We start from the raw sequence: 13721 nt of genomic DNA, 5'->3' as shown, positions 1-13721 counted from the left end.
AAAAGGAACGATAGAATCCATGTAAGCACACAAGAAAATGTAAAGAGGTGATCTTCAAAAACATCTCAAGAGCTAAACTTGTCACACACCATTTGAGCACATTTGGGCAATGAAATAAACAATATCACACACCCAAAAGAGTATAAACACATGAAAACTCAAAATGCACCTCAAAGAATGACAGAAAATCACGAAGTGCAACCTTTCCACACTTTAGAACGAACACTGTTCTCGGTGTTCACTCGCATGGAAGTGGGGGTTGAAACAAAAGTAGGTGGGTCGAACATGATTCCTCTTTCCATACTTTAGAAGTGTGGTGTGAGGGGACTGTGATACCCCGTAATAAATTATTCCGGAATTACCCTCCACGATTATTTTCTAAAATTAAATCCATTCTTTCTAGTGAGCCCAATTCTTGAATTAAGAATATTTCCTAAGGTAATTCCAAATCAAAAGCCCAATTCCTTATGCTAGTATATATACATATTGTTTCTAAGACATTTAATTCCTAATATTATGGGCTTTCTCCTTATTCTATGTATTCATTTATTTAAGAGATGAATCATTTGACCCAATAATTATTCTTGTACATATAATTGTTATATATAAAGATTTAAGCCCATTCTTTATTAAATCTTCCACCCTAATATATACATATATGTATATATGCATTATGGTATATATTCAAGACTTAGCATTATCTAGAGATTCCACTCTCTCTCTCTTCCCTTGCTCTTCTTCACGCCATTTTCATCCATTTCCCCTTCAAAGATTGGTTCTCATTTCATCTTCAAGATTTCAAGTAAAGATCCTTCTTTTATTGTTCTTCAAGAAAGATTATGGTAAGATCCTACCTTTTCCTGCATTTCCTCCCCTTTGTTGACTATCTTTATGAACTCTTTCCTTCTTCTTGTGGTGGGTTTTGGGTTGATAGATGATCAAGAAGTGATGGTTGCTAGGATGAGCTTAGGATTGATGGTTGCTTGTGGATTGTTAAAGCTCTAAGAGGTAATCTTCCATGTTACACTAAAACCTACTTTCACTCATGAATCTATGAATATTATTTGGTGTTTGGAATCTTGTGGAATTTCTTGGTGTTTTAGCCTTTGTTTTGTTGGATTGTGAACCTATCTTGTGGATCATTGGACTTGTGTTCATTATCCTTTCATTGTGATGAGTATGAGTATTTATTGTTATGGATTCCATGTATTATTTGACCTCTGAGATGTGTAATCTATGTAATCTGGTCATATTTCGTATTCTGGAAATGAGTATCGTGTATTTTGTTCTGAGTCTGGAATCTGTGTTGGGGTTGCACTTGCGGTGCACTTGGACGGTATAATGTGTCCCGTCGAAGAGTTCGACAAGTGTCTGGTAGAAGGGAGTGGCGGAAGGTGATGTTCCGTCAAAGGGGTCCGCCTCTTCATGAGGAAGAGAGCGGCGGACCCGAGTGTGCCGTTGATGTGCTTCGTTAGGTTGGACGGTGGGGCATGGCGGTTCAGTGTGTTCCGTTGATGCGTTCCCTCAGTTCATTTCTGATTCTGTTCTAGTAGCTATTTTATTGGTCTGTTGACTCTGTTGATTCATCTTTGATTTTGGAATGTGTCCTGAACATATTGTTGAGTATTCCACCTTGGTTGTTGAGTATTTATTCATGATCTTTGGTCATTTATCTTGACTTATTGAGCTAGTATTGTGGGTTGATTCTTTGGTTATTATTCTGAGTTGAATACTCTTGGGATGATTAATTCCTTTGGGGAAATGAATCTGAATTTGGTATGTGGAAACCTTGAGTCCTTATGAGTATTCTTTTGGCTTATTGAGTCTTTGCTGTCTTTGAGAAGTGGTTGGTGGAATTATGGCTTTGTATGTTGTTGGTATTATAAGAGGAATTGTTGGGCATTGTATGCCTCTGTGATTGGGCAGCGTGTGCCTCTGTGATTGGGCATTGTATGCCTCTGTGATTGGGCCCGTTTGCCTCTGTGATTGGGCATTGTATGCATCTGTGATTGGGCAGCGTATGCCTCTATGATTGGGCCCGTGTGCCTCTGTGATTGGGCTCATATACCTCTGTAGTTGGGCTTTATGCCTCTGTGTTGTGATGTTGGTATGATGGTTTGGTTGGGCGGTTTCGTATGAGGGTTGGTGGTTGTAGTTGGATATTATCCTTTGTATTGTGGTTTTGGGGTCACTCTAAGGGAGTGATGTGAGGTTGTGCTTGATTGGTTTCATTGTGGATATTCAGTTGAACTTGTGATTCAGTTGGTATCTTGTTATAGACTTGTTGTCTTATGCATTCGTTACTTGATGTTGGATTCATTTGGAAGAGTCTTTGGTTTGGGATTCATTCAGCTTGTTGTTGTTGAGTCCTCTGATTTAAATAAAGAACAGTTTCGTTGGTGCGTATATTCTATACGTGTGTGTAAACCTATTTACAAACCATACTATACTATGTATTTTCTCACGAGTGTGAGTGGTTGATTGCTTAGCATTCCTTTGCTAATGTTTTCCTAAAACTGTTTTCCAGGTATGGAGTAGATTGAGCCGAGAGCGCGCTAGTGATAGATCTGCTTCCTTCTATGCTTAGTCTAGTAGCTTGTTTAGACGTTTTCAGGCGTGCCTTGGATTATGTTTCCTGTATTGACTCTTACAGCTGTCTTTAATTTATGGATTGGTATTATGGATTTTAGCCTGTGCATCTAGAGTTGGATTTGCCTAGATGTGGCATGGCACCCTGTTGAGTTTTAGTATGCTTCCGCTTTATTATGATGTTAGTCCTGAGATTGCTAGATTTTATATTAAGTTTATGTCTATCTCAGCGTGAAAAAGTTAGAGATGTCACAGGGGTGGTGGGAATATAACGTGTATATTCTGGTGAGTTTAGTTTAGCGGTGTTGGTGATGTGTATAGAGGAAGGTGTCAACGAAGATGAAATCCTCAACTGTCGTTCTCTAGCAGATTGCAACATAGAGCTAATCAAGTGCAAGGTAATCTAAAGAAGTGTGTTACTAAGGGGCGTCCAGGAGATACAAACGCATAGTCACAACTTGGAAAGGAAAGTTGAATACAAAGAAAAGTAATGAAATAAATAGGTAAAATGGGGAGTTGGAGTAACGAGCTTGATCATAGGCATTTTATGGACTTAAGTAGACTCGGCATGGTGCAACTTGTGGCTAACTCTCGGAAGCTGCTTTGTAAGCACTAAGTCGGCTCGTACTTAGTCTCTTAGACCAAAACATTGGCTAAGGAATTTTTTCAAACATATTGCATACGCCTTCTCCTGGGCCTTGCCTTCTCGGATCGAAGGACGAAGAAAGTAAAAAATCTGGACTACGTGGAACTACAACCTCTTGTCAATTCCACTCTCTCATGCTCCCAACTCGTTGTGGCCATCAACAAAGCAAGGATCACAACACAACATTGTTCACAACAAGTGTTCTTATGATACAAGAACACACACCTAATCTCTACAACAATTTGGATTACAAATGCATATTCACAAGGGAACAAAACCAGATCATTTGATATCTTCATGTGTGTAATCACTTTCTTATAAGTTTTAAATCTCCATGAGAAAAAGCAACAAGGTTCAAGGTTTAATCTTATGGGATACAAGAAGATGTATGAAATTCTTAAGTTACTTTGTTTAAAAATTTCCTGTAAAATTGTAGGACTGTGAAATATCAAGGTATACTACAAGTTTATTGCATGTCTTGCATATAAATTGCATATTCTTTCAAATGTCTCTCCAAAATATTTATATGAAATATTTAACTGTTAGGAGAGATTACATGGAAGTTACAGCAGTTTAAAAATTCAACTTGCACAAGATATATCTTAAATAAAATATCATCCATGAAAACAATATTACTAAAGTAAAATATTATATATATATATATTTATATATATATATATATATATATATATATATATATATATCTCTATATATAAAATAGCAACAAGAGCAGCATTAAATACAATTTTGGTCAACTTCCCGCCGAAGCAAAAACGGCGGCGTTTAGAATGGGAAATGTTAATATAGTGATTACATTCACCGTCCAACTTTTCAGCTTCCATTCTTTATTTAAACGGCAGTAGAAGCCTGAAAAGAAACAAACTTAATTATAACTAAACATTAATGGCCGAAACACTTTGAATTTGTTTAGGAAATCGAATCGGTAAAATCGATTCGAGAATCGATGAAACCATTTAGGACTTTTATCGGGAATTAAAAAGAGAATTAATGTACACCCAAAACTCTTTGATTCTCAGACTTATATTACAGACTATATTACATGCTGAACTATTGAATACAAACATCCGCAAAAATTAAAATTTCNATACAAACATCCGCAAAAATTAAAATTTCCTTTGATTATCAGACTTGCATTCCAGTATGGGTGCGTCCTGTTTTGCGAATGAGTTATCAACCTTCATCTGCATCAACAATGGATATTTGAAAAGGAAAGAAAAGGTTAGTCCGAAATAAAGAGCAAAGAAATAGTCTTCCACGACAAAGAGGTATGTGTTCTTTCTCTCCCTTAATCTGCATCAACAATGGATATTTGAAAAATGTTAACCAAGACAGTCAAATGGATATTTGGGAACGAGAATGCATGGAGTTCATAGGGATTGGAGAAGCTGAGCTATACTACAAGCATAATCAGGTAAGTCGAGCTATGTTATTATGGTTGTTTTATCCTACCATGTAAAGGCTTAAAGTTCTGCAAAACATTACCTAATTAAGAGCTGCAAACAACATTTACAGACAAATGAGGCTCCAAGAAGGAACAATTTGTGAACCTTCATAATGCATTTCATGTATTAAGTATTGGCATGCTTAAACTGTGTGTACATTATAGGGTTTTTTAAGTGATAAGGCAGACAACCCAATATCTAATCTGGCACTAACCAAACCTGGAGATGCAACTGATGGTGCTGTGAAGAGGTGATTGCTTGATGAACTATCTCCAACCCATTGTTCCAAAAAAGTCAAAGAGATTCAGTTAAACTAGAGAAACTGTTTCACTGAAGAGACAATTTCCGACCTAAATGGGCAGAACTATGGACAGAAAAAGTCTGGACAGTTTACAGTACACATTGCTTAGTGCATGTGATACTGTTTTATTGTTGTTTTTTAGTGGTTTGAGACTAATATCATGCAGGTTAAAAAAGGATGATCTTATGGTCAAATTATAAATTTACTTAATACTGTCTAAGACTTAACAACTATCAGGAAAGCATTATATAATGAATGTAGATTTTGTGAGTTTTTTTTTTCAGTTATGAATCTTCTAACGATGAAGACCTGTTCCATCAGCAAGTCTGTACATCAATGGAGACTCAAAGGTACTGCCTTAAGGAGTACATTTGGAGACTAATCCTAACTATTTTAGATGAATGTAAAACATAGTTCACACTCTACTTTAACTATTTTCTGTAGTTAATCCTAAAGTGTATGTACCATGTAAATAGGTTGAACTTAGACTAGAAAGGATGAAATTCTAATAGTTGTAGTAGCCTTATAAATTATTTATGTGAATTGTAAGATTTCAGTTCTTTTTAACACTTGGTCATAGAAGAAAAAAAGATAAACATACCAAGGACATGTTTAGTCAATCACCACTAAGAAGTAACCTACAATAACAATGAGTAATCAACAAATGTGTAGCTGAAATCACTTACCTTAGATGTATTCACATTGAAATCTGAGTTAAACAGATTTATCATTAAGCAATTATATGTAACAAATCCAATACCTAAATTATAAAAAAAAATTGTTTATATTAGATCAAACAATATGGGGGAACTAAAAGGATTAGATACATAAGGAAGTTGCATACCTTAAATGACAGGATGGTCATAGAAGATAAGTTATTGAACTTTGAGGCAAAAGTATAAGTGAAATATAGTGTGTAACCAAGTCTGGAACGAATGTCATATTTTTAATGTAAGATTTACAGTCTGAAGTGAATCAAATATTACGTCTTAGCCATATGTCTTACATTCGTGGGTTAGAGTCAATTTTTCACAGGAATCAATTAATATGCATCCTTTAAGTTGAGGAATTAGTCCAACACTTAGCTCAACCTGATTGTTTTTAAAAAACAAACTTAGTTTGGAGCTCACAAGTATGTGGTAATCTGAAATGTAGAGATTATAGGTACAAATAATAAGTAATGACCAACATATAAGATTTAAGATTCGGTGGATAACAATAAAATGTATGGGATAACTAAATGTATCACAATGATGTTATTTTCATCATCAGCCATTAACTTTTAAAATTAAGGCAGCATAGTGTATTATGTGTGTATGCAGAATGCAGAAAGAAATATTTCATATTATAGAAGAATATAATCAAAGTTCCAACTAATTATTACCAGCTCACTAATATTAACTATCATAACGGGATTAGGCCTTAGATAGACCTTTGAAGATTACCTTTATAGGAGTAGTGCCTACATCAATAACAACTGCTCAAATTGCTTGAACTGATTGATTAATCACTAACATTAACAAATCATTTGAAAAAAACATTGATATTGTTAACCAAGGGAAACACTGTGAAGGCATGATAACTGAATCTATAAACTAGAATTTAAGTGCTTAAGAGCACATACCTATTCTGAAGTTTGTATAAAAAAAAGTGGGCATGCATATCATATGATATTGTTCCTCAAATTGCATGTCATTAAAAAGAGGATATGGTCATAGGATTTACTCTCTAATATAGATTTTAACAAAGCTATCATTACATACACAAATATTATAGCACTGAAGTTACATACATAACCTAATAGAACAATTATCATACCTGCGTCGGTCAGAGTATTGCAGTGCTATCCTCTTCCTTAAAAAGTTTATTCTAACAGTCTTTGTATATTGCATATCCATGTACATAGTCCTGTGAAAACATAAGTAGATTAATTGTATATTGTAATAATTTATAATCTTATTAACTATTAATATGTAGTATATATTATGCATGTTTTTTTACATGATTAGCATATACATTCTTTTATTTCAGACTGTCCAATGCCCTCTTAGTGGCATTATTTGTTTACCTCTGTTGGCATTCACTATAATATGCTCTGGATACAATGGTAATTTGCACTTCTGAATTAGCTTTCAATGAGGACAGTAAATTTGAATATTAAAAATATAGCCAATATTTTTAATATCCTACACAACCACCATGGAGAAACTAAAACTTAAAAATTGCTAGCTTACCAATACCTCGGTCATACCAAAACCTTAAGTTTGACTGAAGAAGTGTTAAAGGTCCAATACTACTCAGATATAGACTCTTAACTTTATATACAGCAGTTCTATGGCAAAAAATGAGTGCAAATGTTAGACTGCACTACATCAAACTCAATCTAGGTTAGAGATCTGAAGCAAATATTAATTATATTATTCCCCAATCAAGCATATGGGATAAGGTCAGTGACTCAGTGCCTTAGTGTTAAATTCTTCAAGTGTACAGAGATATTGTTCTTTTTAATTTTTTAAAATTCTCTGTAAAAAAAAATATGTATGCATGTATTCAAGTAGAAAAATTTTAAAAATCTTATGCATGCAAGTCAATCGAACACAGATAACAAATTTCATATGCCAAAAAATCAAATTTAATTTCATATTATTATCTAAACCTATAAAAAAAACGATCTACTGCATATAGTAATCAGAATATCTAGATCGAAAAAAACATGAAAGAGTACAAGGTATACCTTTGATTCTGTCTGAAATCTTGATTTAAGGGTTCTTCGCTCAAAAATAGTAACTACAACCGAATCAATCACATGTAACAACCAAAGCACTTAAATATTGTGTAATTTTTTGTGCATTGTGGATTATTTGGGAAGAATATGGACGATGTAGGCTTTGATTTGGGAAAGATGGAGTAAAGTTGCTAGAACACGAAGTAGAGAGCAGAGAGATATCTGGACAGAGGCTGAACGAGAAATTCGGGTCAGAACAAGTGGTCTCCAACCTATTTCTTCCTTTTTATACTTGGTCCATAGGCCGGATTTTTGTTTGGGCCTCAGAAAATTTGTTGGGCCAAGTCTGTAAAACTAAATTACTAATTATATATATATATATATATATATATTAGTTTAAATTGCTATTAAAAATATCAATTTTTTGTACACGGGTAATAATACGTAGCAGCATCTAGAGTTAGTAATCCTAAGAGTCAAATTTATGATTTGTAATGAGTTAGATATTACATTTAACTACTTTTAATTCGACCACTAATGTAGTTTACAAAGATGTATTTAATAAGTTGTAAATAATATTTTGCTTGAGTCTATTTTAATTTGGTACTAATATTACTTATTAACAAATACTACATTCATATAATAATATTTACTTTTGTTTATAAAGAAATTATAAATTTTAAGTTCGTGAAACGCATGGATAAATTGCAAAATTATGAATAATATTAATAGACATAAACAACCAGTAATTTTTTAAATGCCTTTAAGTATGTTAATATCCAAATAACTTTATTTGAGACGTGAATAATTATAGTCCGTGCATCGCGCGGGTATATTGCTATTATCAATACCATTAATGTAGAGAGGGATAGAGATGAAGAAATTGTCATTCGTCTCTTATGTAAATATAAGACAACTGATATAAAATTGTTATTTAAATTCCAAATAAGACAGTTTTCTTTAATGTTGTCATACACAATGATTATCAACAAAAGTTAAGGTCAAACTTTAATTTATGTAGGGTTACTCTGATGTAAACCAGTTTTTGTTCATGGTAAATTGTATATTGTTGCATCAAGGATTAGCAACCCTAAATGTTACGTTTAAGAATTTTGATAGCCAACGAAGGTGGAGGGAGTAGTAATTATACTACCAATGTTGCGTACCAATTAATTTTTAATAATTTGTAAATTTCTAATATTAAATAATAAATTTGTTTAATCAAATTTTAGAAACTTTTATTGCATTAAAATAACTTTGATTACCTAATAGCATTAGTTACATTCGCGCATCGCGCGGGTACAATACTAGTATATATATATATTACACTTCAAGCATGCAGCCAAACAAAACAAACGAATCATGCAAAGCAACAGTTCACCTATTTGTTAATTCCTTTATCCGAGGTGAACATAATCCAGTCAATTCGTAGATTCAAATAATTCATTCGATTTGTAATTAACCAAACAAATGTACTCATATACACGAACCGCTCGAATTGATTAGAAACTGAAAGTCATTAAAACCAACGATTCGTTAACATCAACGGATCATTAAAGCCAACGAATCGTGCATATCAACGCATCTTTCGAATGGTTAATCTAACCTCTAGTAAATTACAATTCGAAGTCAACGACTCGAATATTATCCTCTCGGATATTAACGTATCGGTCTTGGAAGTGAGTACTTTTCGGTAACCGTACATAATATTCATATTTTCTAATTTACTTTCTACCAAATATTATAACTCCACAATTCTAAATATTATTTAAGTTTTCATGGTAGTATATCTTAAACATTAATCTCCATTACTATATAAATTTTCAACATAACTTTAAAAAATAGTGGTTAGACACTGTATTTTAATTTCGAACAATGGAAAGAGAACCTCAATGCACATTCTCAGATAGTGATGACTTATTTTCTCGTCATTTAAAAATAAAAAATAAAAAAAAGGTTAGACATCTTATTCCAATTTCCAACAATGAAAACGAAGTCTCAATGGATAAACAAATCTACAATTATAGAGAGTATGAAATTTTAAAAAGAAAATAAAAAAATATTAGGATTTATTGCCGGATCACATGGCCTGATTCTCCATTTTACCAGAAAAGAAACATTCAATTCCAATCCACCAACCATCATGATGACCCTATCAGTGTTGCAAAAATCCCGCATAGGCGTCGATTAATCCCCGCCTAGGCGTTAGGCGCTGGTCGACCACCTAGCGTATCACATTAAATGGTGGTCTAGGCGGCTGGCCGGCTAGGCGACCGCCTAGGCCGCCTAAGTTCCGCCTAGGCCGCCAAAGCACCGCCTAGGCCGCTTAGGCGCTGACTGCCTAGGCGTCGACTAGATCGACTAGGCACCGACTAGGCCTTCTAGTCGGTCAATTAACTATTGTTCTTTTTTTTTAATGGGTTATTTCACTCAAAACAACATCGTTTTGAGTGAAATAATCCTAAATCGTACAAACTTTAGATATTTTTTAGGTTAATATTTAATATTTTAGTATTTACTATTAAAGTATTATATAATTTATAATTATTAGTCTTTAAAAAATTAAAAATACTTAAACAAATTTTTAAAAAATAAAAAATAAAATAAAAAAATACACGGGCGCCTAGGCGCCGATTAATCCCCGGCTAGACGTCCTAGGCGCTAGGCGCTCCCCGAGCGCCTAGGGAGCGCCTAGCAATTTTTTCACCCATGGACCCTATATCATAAACCATTGAACTTTTTTCACTTAAACCCTCTACATCTGCCACGTCTTTTTGTAACGTATCAAACTTAGGATCTTCCCCATAAATATCATTTTTTTTTTTTGAATTTTCAAATGTAAAAATTGTCATGCCATGTGCTGATATGCCCTACTCCTATTCCTTCAAAGGTTCCAACTCATTCTTGACGGCGACAAATCCCATCCCCACGCCTCCAACTTAACTCATCATAGTATTTGCTTGTCCCCACAACGTGTCATGGGCAAATTATATCGTGGACCATGATCATAACTGATACTGCAGTTGTGTTGAACGGATACTGCAGTTGTGTTGAAAAGATAATGCAGTTGCACGGAACAGAGGCCGTTCATCCTTTCCACACAACTGCAATATCCGTTCAACACAACTGCAGTATCCTTTCAACACAACTACAATATCCTTTAAACACAACTGCAATATCAACTATGACCCATGATCCACAATGCATTGTGGACCATGGTCCACAGTATAAGTACTGCGTGTCATGTTATAACGGTTTAGCATCTTAAATATAAATAATAGATATGTAATTTAGTTATTAGTTTAAAATTATAATTGAGAAAATATATTTTAGTCCATTACGTACAAAAAGTTATATGTACAAAGTAGGAATGGCGTTTCATTTTGTGGTTCGATTTTTTCAGGTTCAGTCTGGTTCTGATTTTGGAAAAATGAAACTATTTAGTTACAAATTTTAGTTCAGTTTAGTTTCAGTTGGAATTGAAATACTTCAGTTTGGTTCAGATTTAGTTCGATTCAGATTTTAATTCGGTTTGAGAACTTAAACATTTCATTGTTCTTTTGCGTACATAAATATTTATTCTATATTTATTTTTACTAATAATCTAAATTTAAAAATCTAAACAATAAGTTCACAATACGTATTTCAAATTTCTTAATTTAAAATAAGTCCAAATCAAACCGACCTCTTCACTCGCATCTGCTTTCTGACAACAACGTCATAGACTCGCAAATGCAAATTGGGAATAAAGAACAATTGTCAAAAATTGGGTTAGGGGATTGGGAATTGTGTGTGTGTGTGTGTGTATACCACTAGTACAAAAAGACTCATTTGCGTCCGGAGTTTTAGACTATTTGCGCCCGGAGTTACTCCGGACGCATATGCCGTGGACTCAGTTAGACAAGACTATTTGATAGTCATTAAGTAAGGACATGAGGACTAATCTAGACTACAAATCATTATGATGCATGATTGAGATTAAAAGGAACAAATCACATGGATTAAGGAAACAAATCCCTTTAAAATATTAAAAAAAAAATATAACGTTAGGGTAAACCAGTCTTATTATAAGTTGTACATTCATATATAGAATTTCGTACATTCCTATATCAAATGTTGTGCATTAATTAGTAACTTTTTGATTGCGCATTCAAACACCATAAAAAAATTCTACGATAGACATCCCAATGTCTTACAGTGCATTGCACTAAGTGCACTAATGCAGAGCTCACCAAACTACTATGCACAGCTCACAACACTGGGTTGCACAACCAGCAGACCAGAACGCACAACCGTACTACCCAGAGATGTGTACATATACACCAACATTCAAATATAGGCAATATTATACTCAAGAACGAGTGAAAAAAAAAATATTAATCTCTTTGTATGGACGAACACTCGATCGAAAATGAAGAAATTGCGACTCCAAATCACAACTGTGATGATCAAAGAAAATAGAAAACCAATTTGGCCAAGGATTACTCATGCATTGAAATTTAAAAGCAATACTTTTACATCAAAATATAAAAGTATTACATTTGTTCTCAAAATTAAAGTATTATGTTTTCTTTTATAAGTAACAAACATTTATCTTCTGAGTTAGTATTGCATTTGCTAGTATAAGTATTTTTGCATATTGACCTAACCCGTTTCACGGATAAGGATCCGTGAGACGATCACACACATGAATGACCCTTAATTAAAATGTACTAAAAAAAAATTTACTAACAAAGTGTTACACATTACCTCATAATAGACTTGTTCTTTTTTTTTTTTTTGGTAAAGACTTATTTTTATTTAAATATGAAAATTATTAAATGAATTCCACTTCTTACTAACAACTTCTACTGTGTCTCTATGATGAAGATATTTTTTTTTTTGTGACTTACTGATGAAAATATCAAATTTTTCTGAAATATATAATGAAAATATCCTTGTCACAAAATAAGAGGGTAAGATTTGAGAAAATAAATAAAATTCTGTAAATATAACACATTCTTCAACTCTACCGTCCACCATCTCCCATCATCCCAGCTGTCCCAGCCTTTCTCCGGCCCCACACCAATCTCAATCCCACTATTTAAACTCCTCCACCCCTCCCTTCTGTTATGCACCACACTCCTTAACCCTTAGAATCAAAGTCATTACATATATATATATTCAAAACCACTTCGATCGGTGAATTTTCTGCAATGGCTGCGGTGAATTTCTTGAAGGTTTTGGCAGTTTTCGTTGCCGTCATGGTGGCGGTTTCCGCCGTTTCAGCTCAGGAGGCGGCTCCGGCCCCGTCGCCTGCTAGCGGAGCATCCTCTTTGCCGGTCATCGGAGCGGTTCTGATTTCCTCAATGCTCCTCTCTCTGGCAACTCTTATCAAGCACTAGAGATGGCAAATCCATCATTTATTCTATTCTATTTTGTTGTATACATACACGTGTGAGTGACTGGGCATTGCTATGATTCTTGATGAATAGCAGGGGTTGTTAATTTTTTTTTCTTTTTTGCCATTTATATATTTATATTATTGATGGATACGATTATAGACTGTTTTTCACTTTCTTTATATTTTTTATTTTCTACTTTGTATTACAATATATTACTCGGTATTTTATATTAAATATATTTACCATTATGGGATTTGTAAATCTAGGATTTTGGGATTTGTAAATCTAGGATTGTCAATAGAATACAAAGTTGGAACCATAGATTTTTGTCTAAAGTTGAGAGAGAGGTTTTGCTTAAAAATGTGATTCAATCAATTCCCACATATGTTATGAATTTTATTTTATTTTATTTTTTTTCCTATGGGTATTATAAGGGAGGTTGAGGTGGTCATGAATGTATATTGGTGGGTATGGATTGAAATAGGTTACGTCGGGTCAAGCTTTGAAAAATTAGGTATAGGCCTGATATGAGAATTTGAAGCCTAAGCCTGCAATCATTATTGTGTGGATCATGGTCCACACAGTTGTGTGGACCATACTATTAAATAATGCA

The 13721-nt window shown here is 33.9% G+C and overlaps 2 long non-coding RNA genes across 2 annotated transcripts; one reads left to right on the top strand and one right to left on the bottom strand.

The window, feature by feature from the left end:
* Nucleotides 1-719: 719 nt before the first annotated feature.
* LOC116028344 lies at nucleotides 720-2811 on the top strand. The gene is made up of 3 exons (XR_004100133.1): nucleotides 720-842; nucleotides 935-1008; nucleotides 2528-2811. It is a non-coding gene; the product is annotated as an uncharacterized LOC116028344 (long non-coding RNA).
* A 1559-nt stretch (nucleotides 2812-4370) lies between these two features.
* Nucleotides 4371-7977, bottom strand: LOC116030525. Its single transcript, XR_004100421.1, has 3 exons — nucleotides 7734-7977; nucleotides 6818-6907; nucleotides 4371-4437 (listed from the first exon to the last, which is right to left on the bottom strand). It is a non-coding gene; the product is annotated as an uncharacterized LOC116030525 (long non-coding RNA).
* Nucleotides 7978-13721: the final 5744 nt, after the last annotated feature.

This window comes from Ipomoea triloba, chromosome 9 (genome assembly GCF_003576645.1).
Source record: "Ipomoea triloba cultivar NCNSP0323 chromosome 9, ASM357664v1".
Taxonomy (NCBI): Eukaryota; Viridiplantae; Streptophyta; class Magnoliopsida; order Solanales; family Convolvulaceae; genus Ipomoea; species Ipomoea triloba.
The sequence above is the reverse complement of the archived record's forward strand: the minus strand, read 5'-3'. Positions and strand labels throughout refer to the sequence as shown.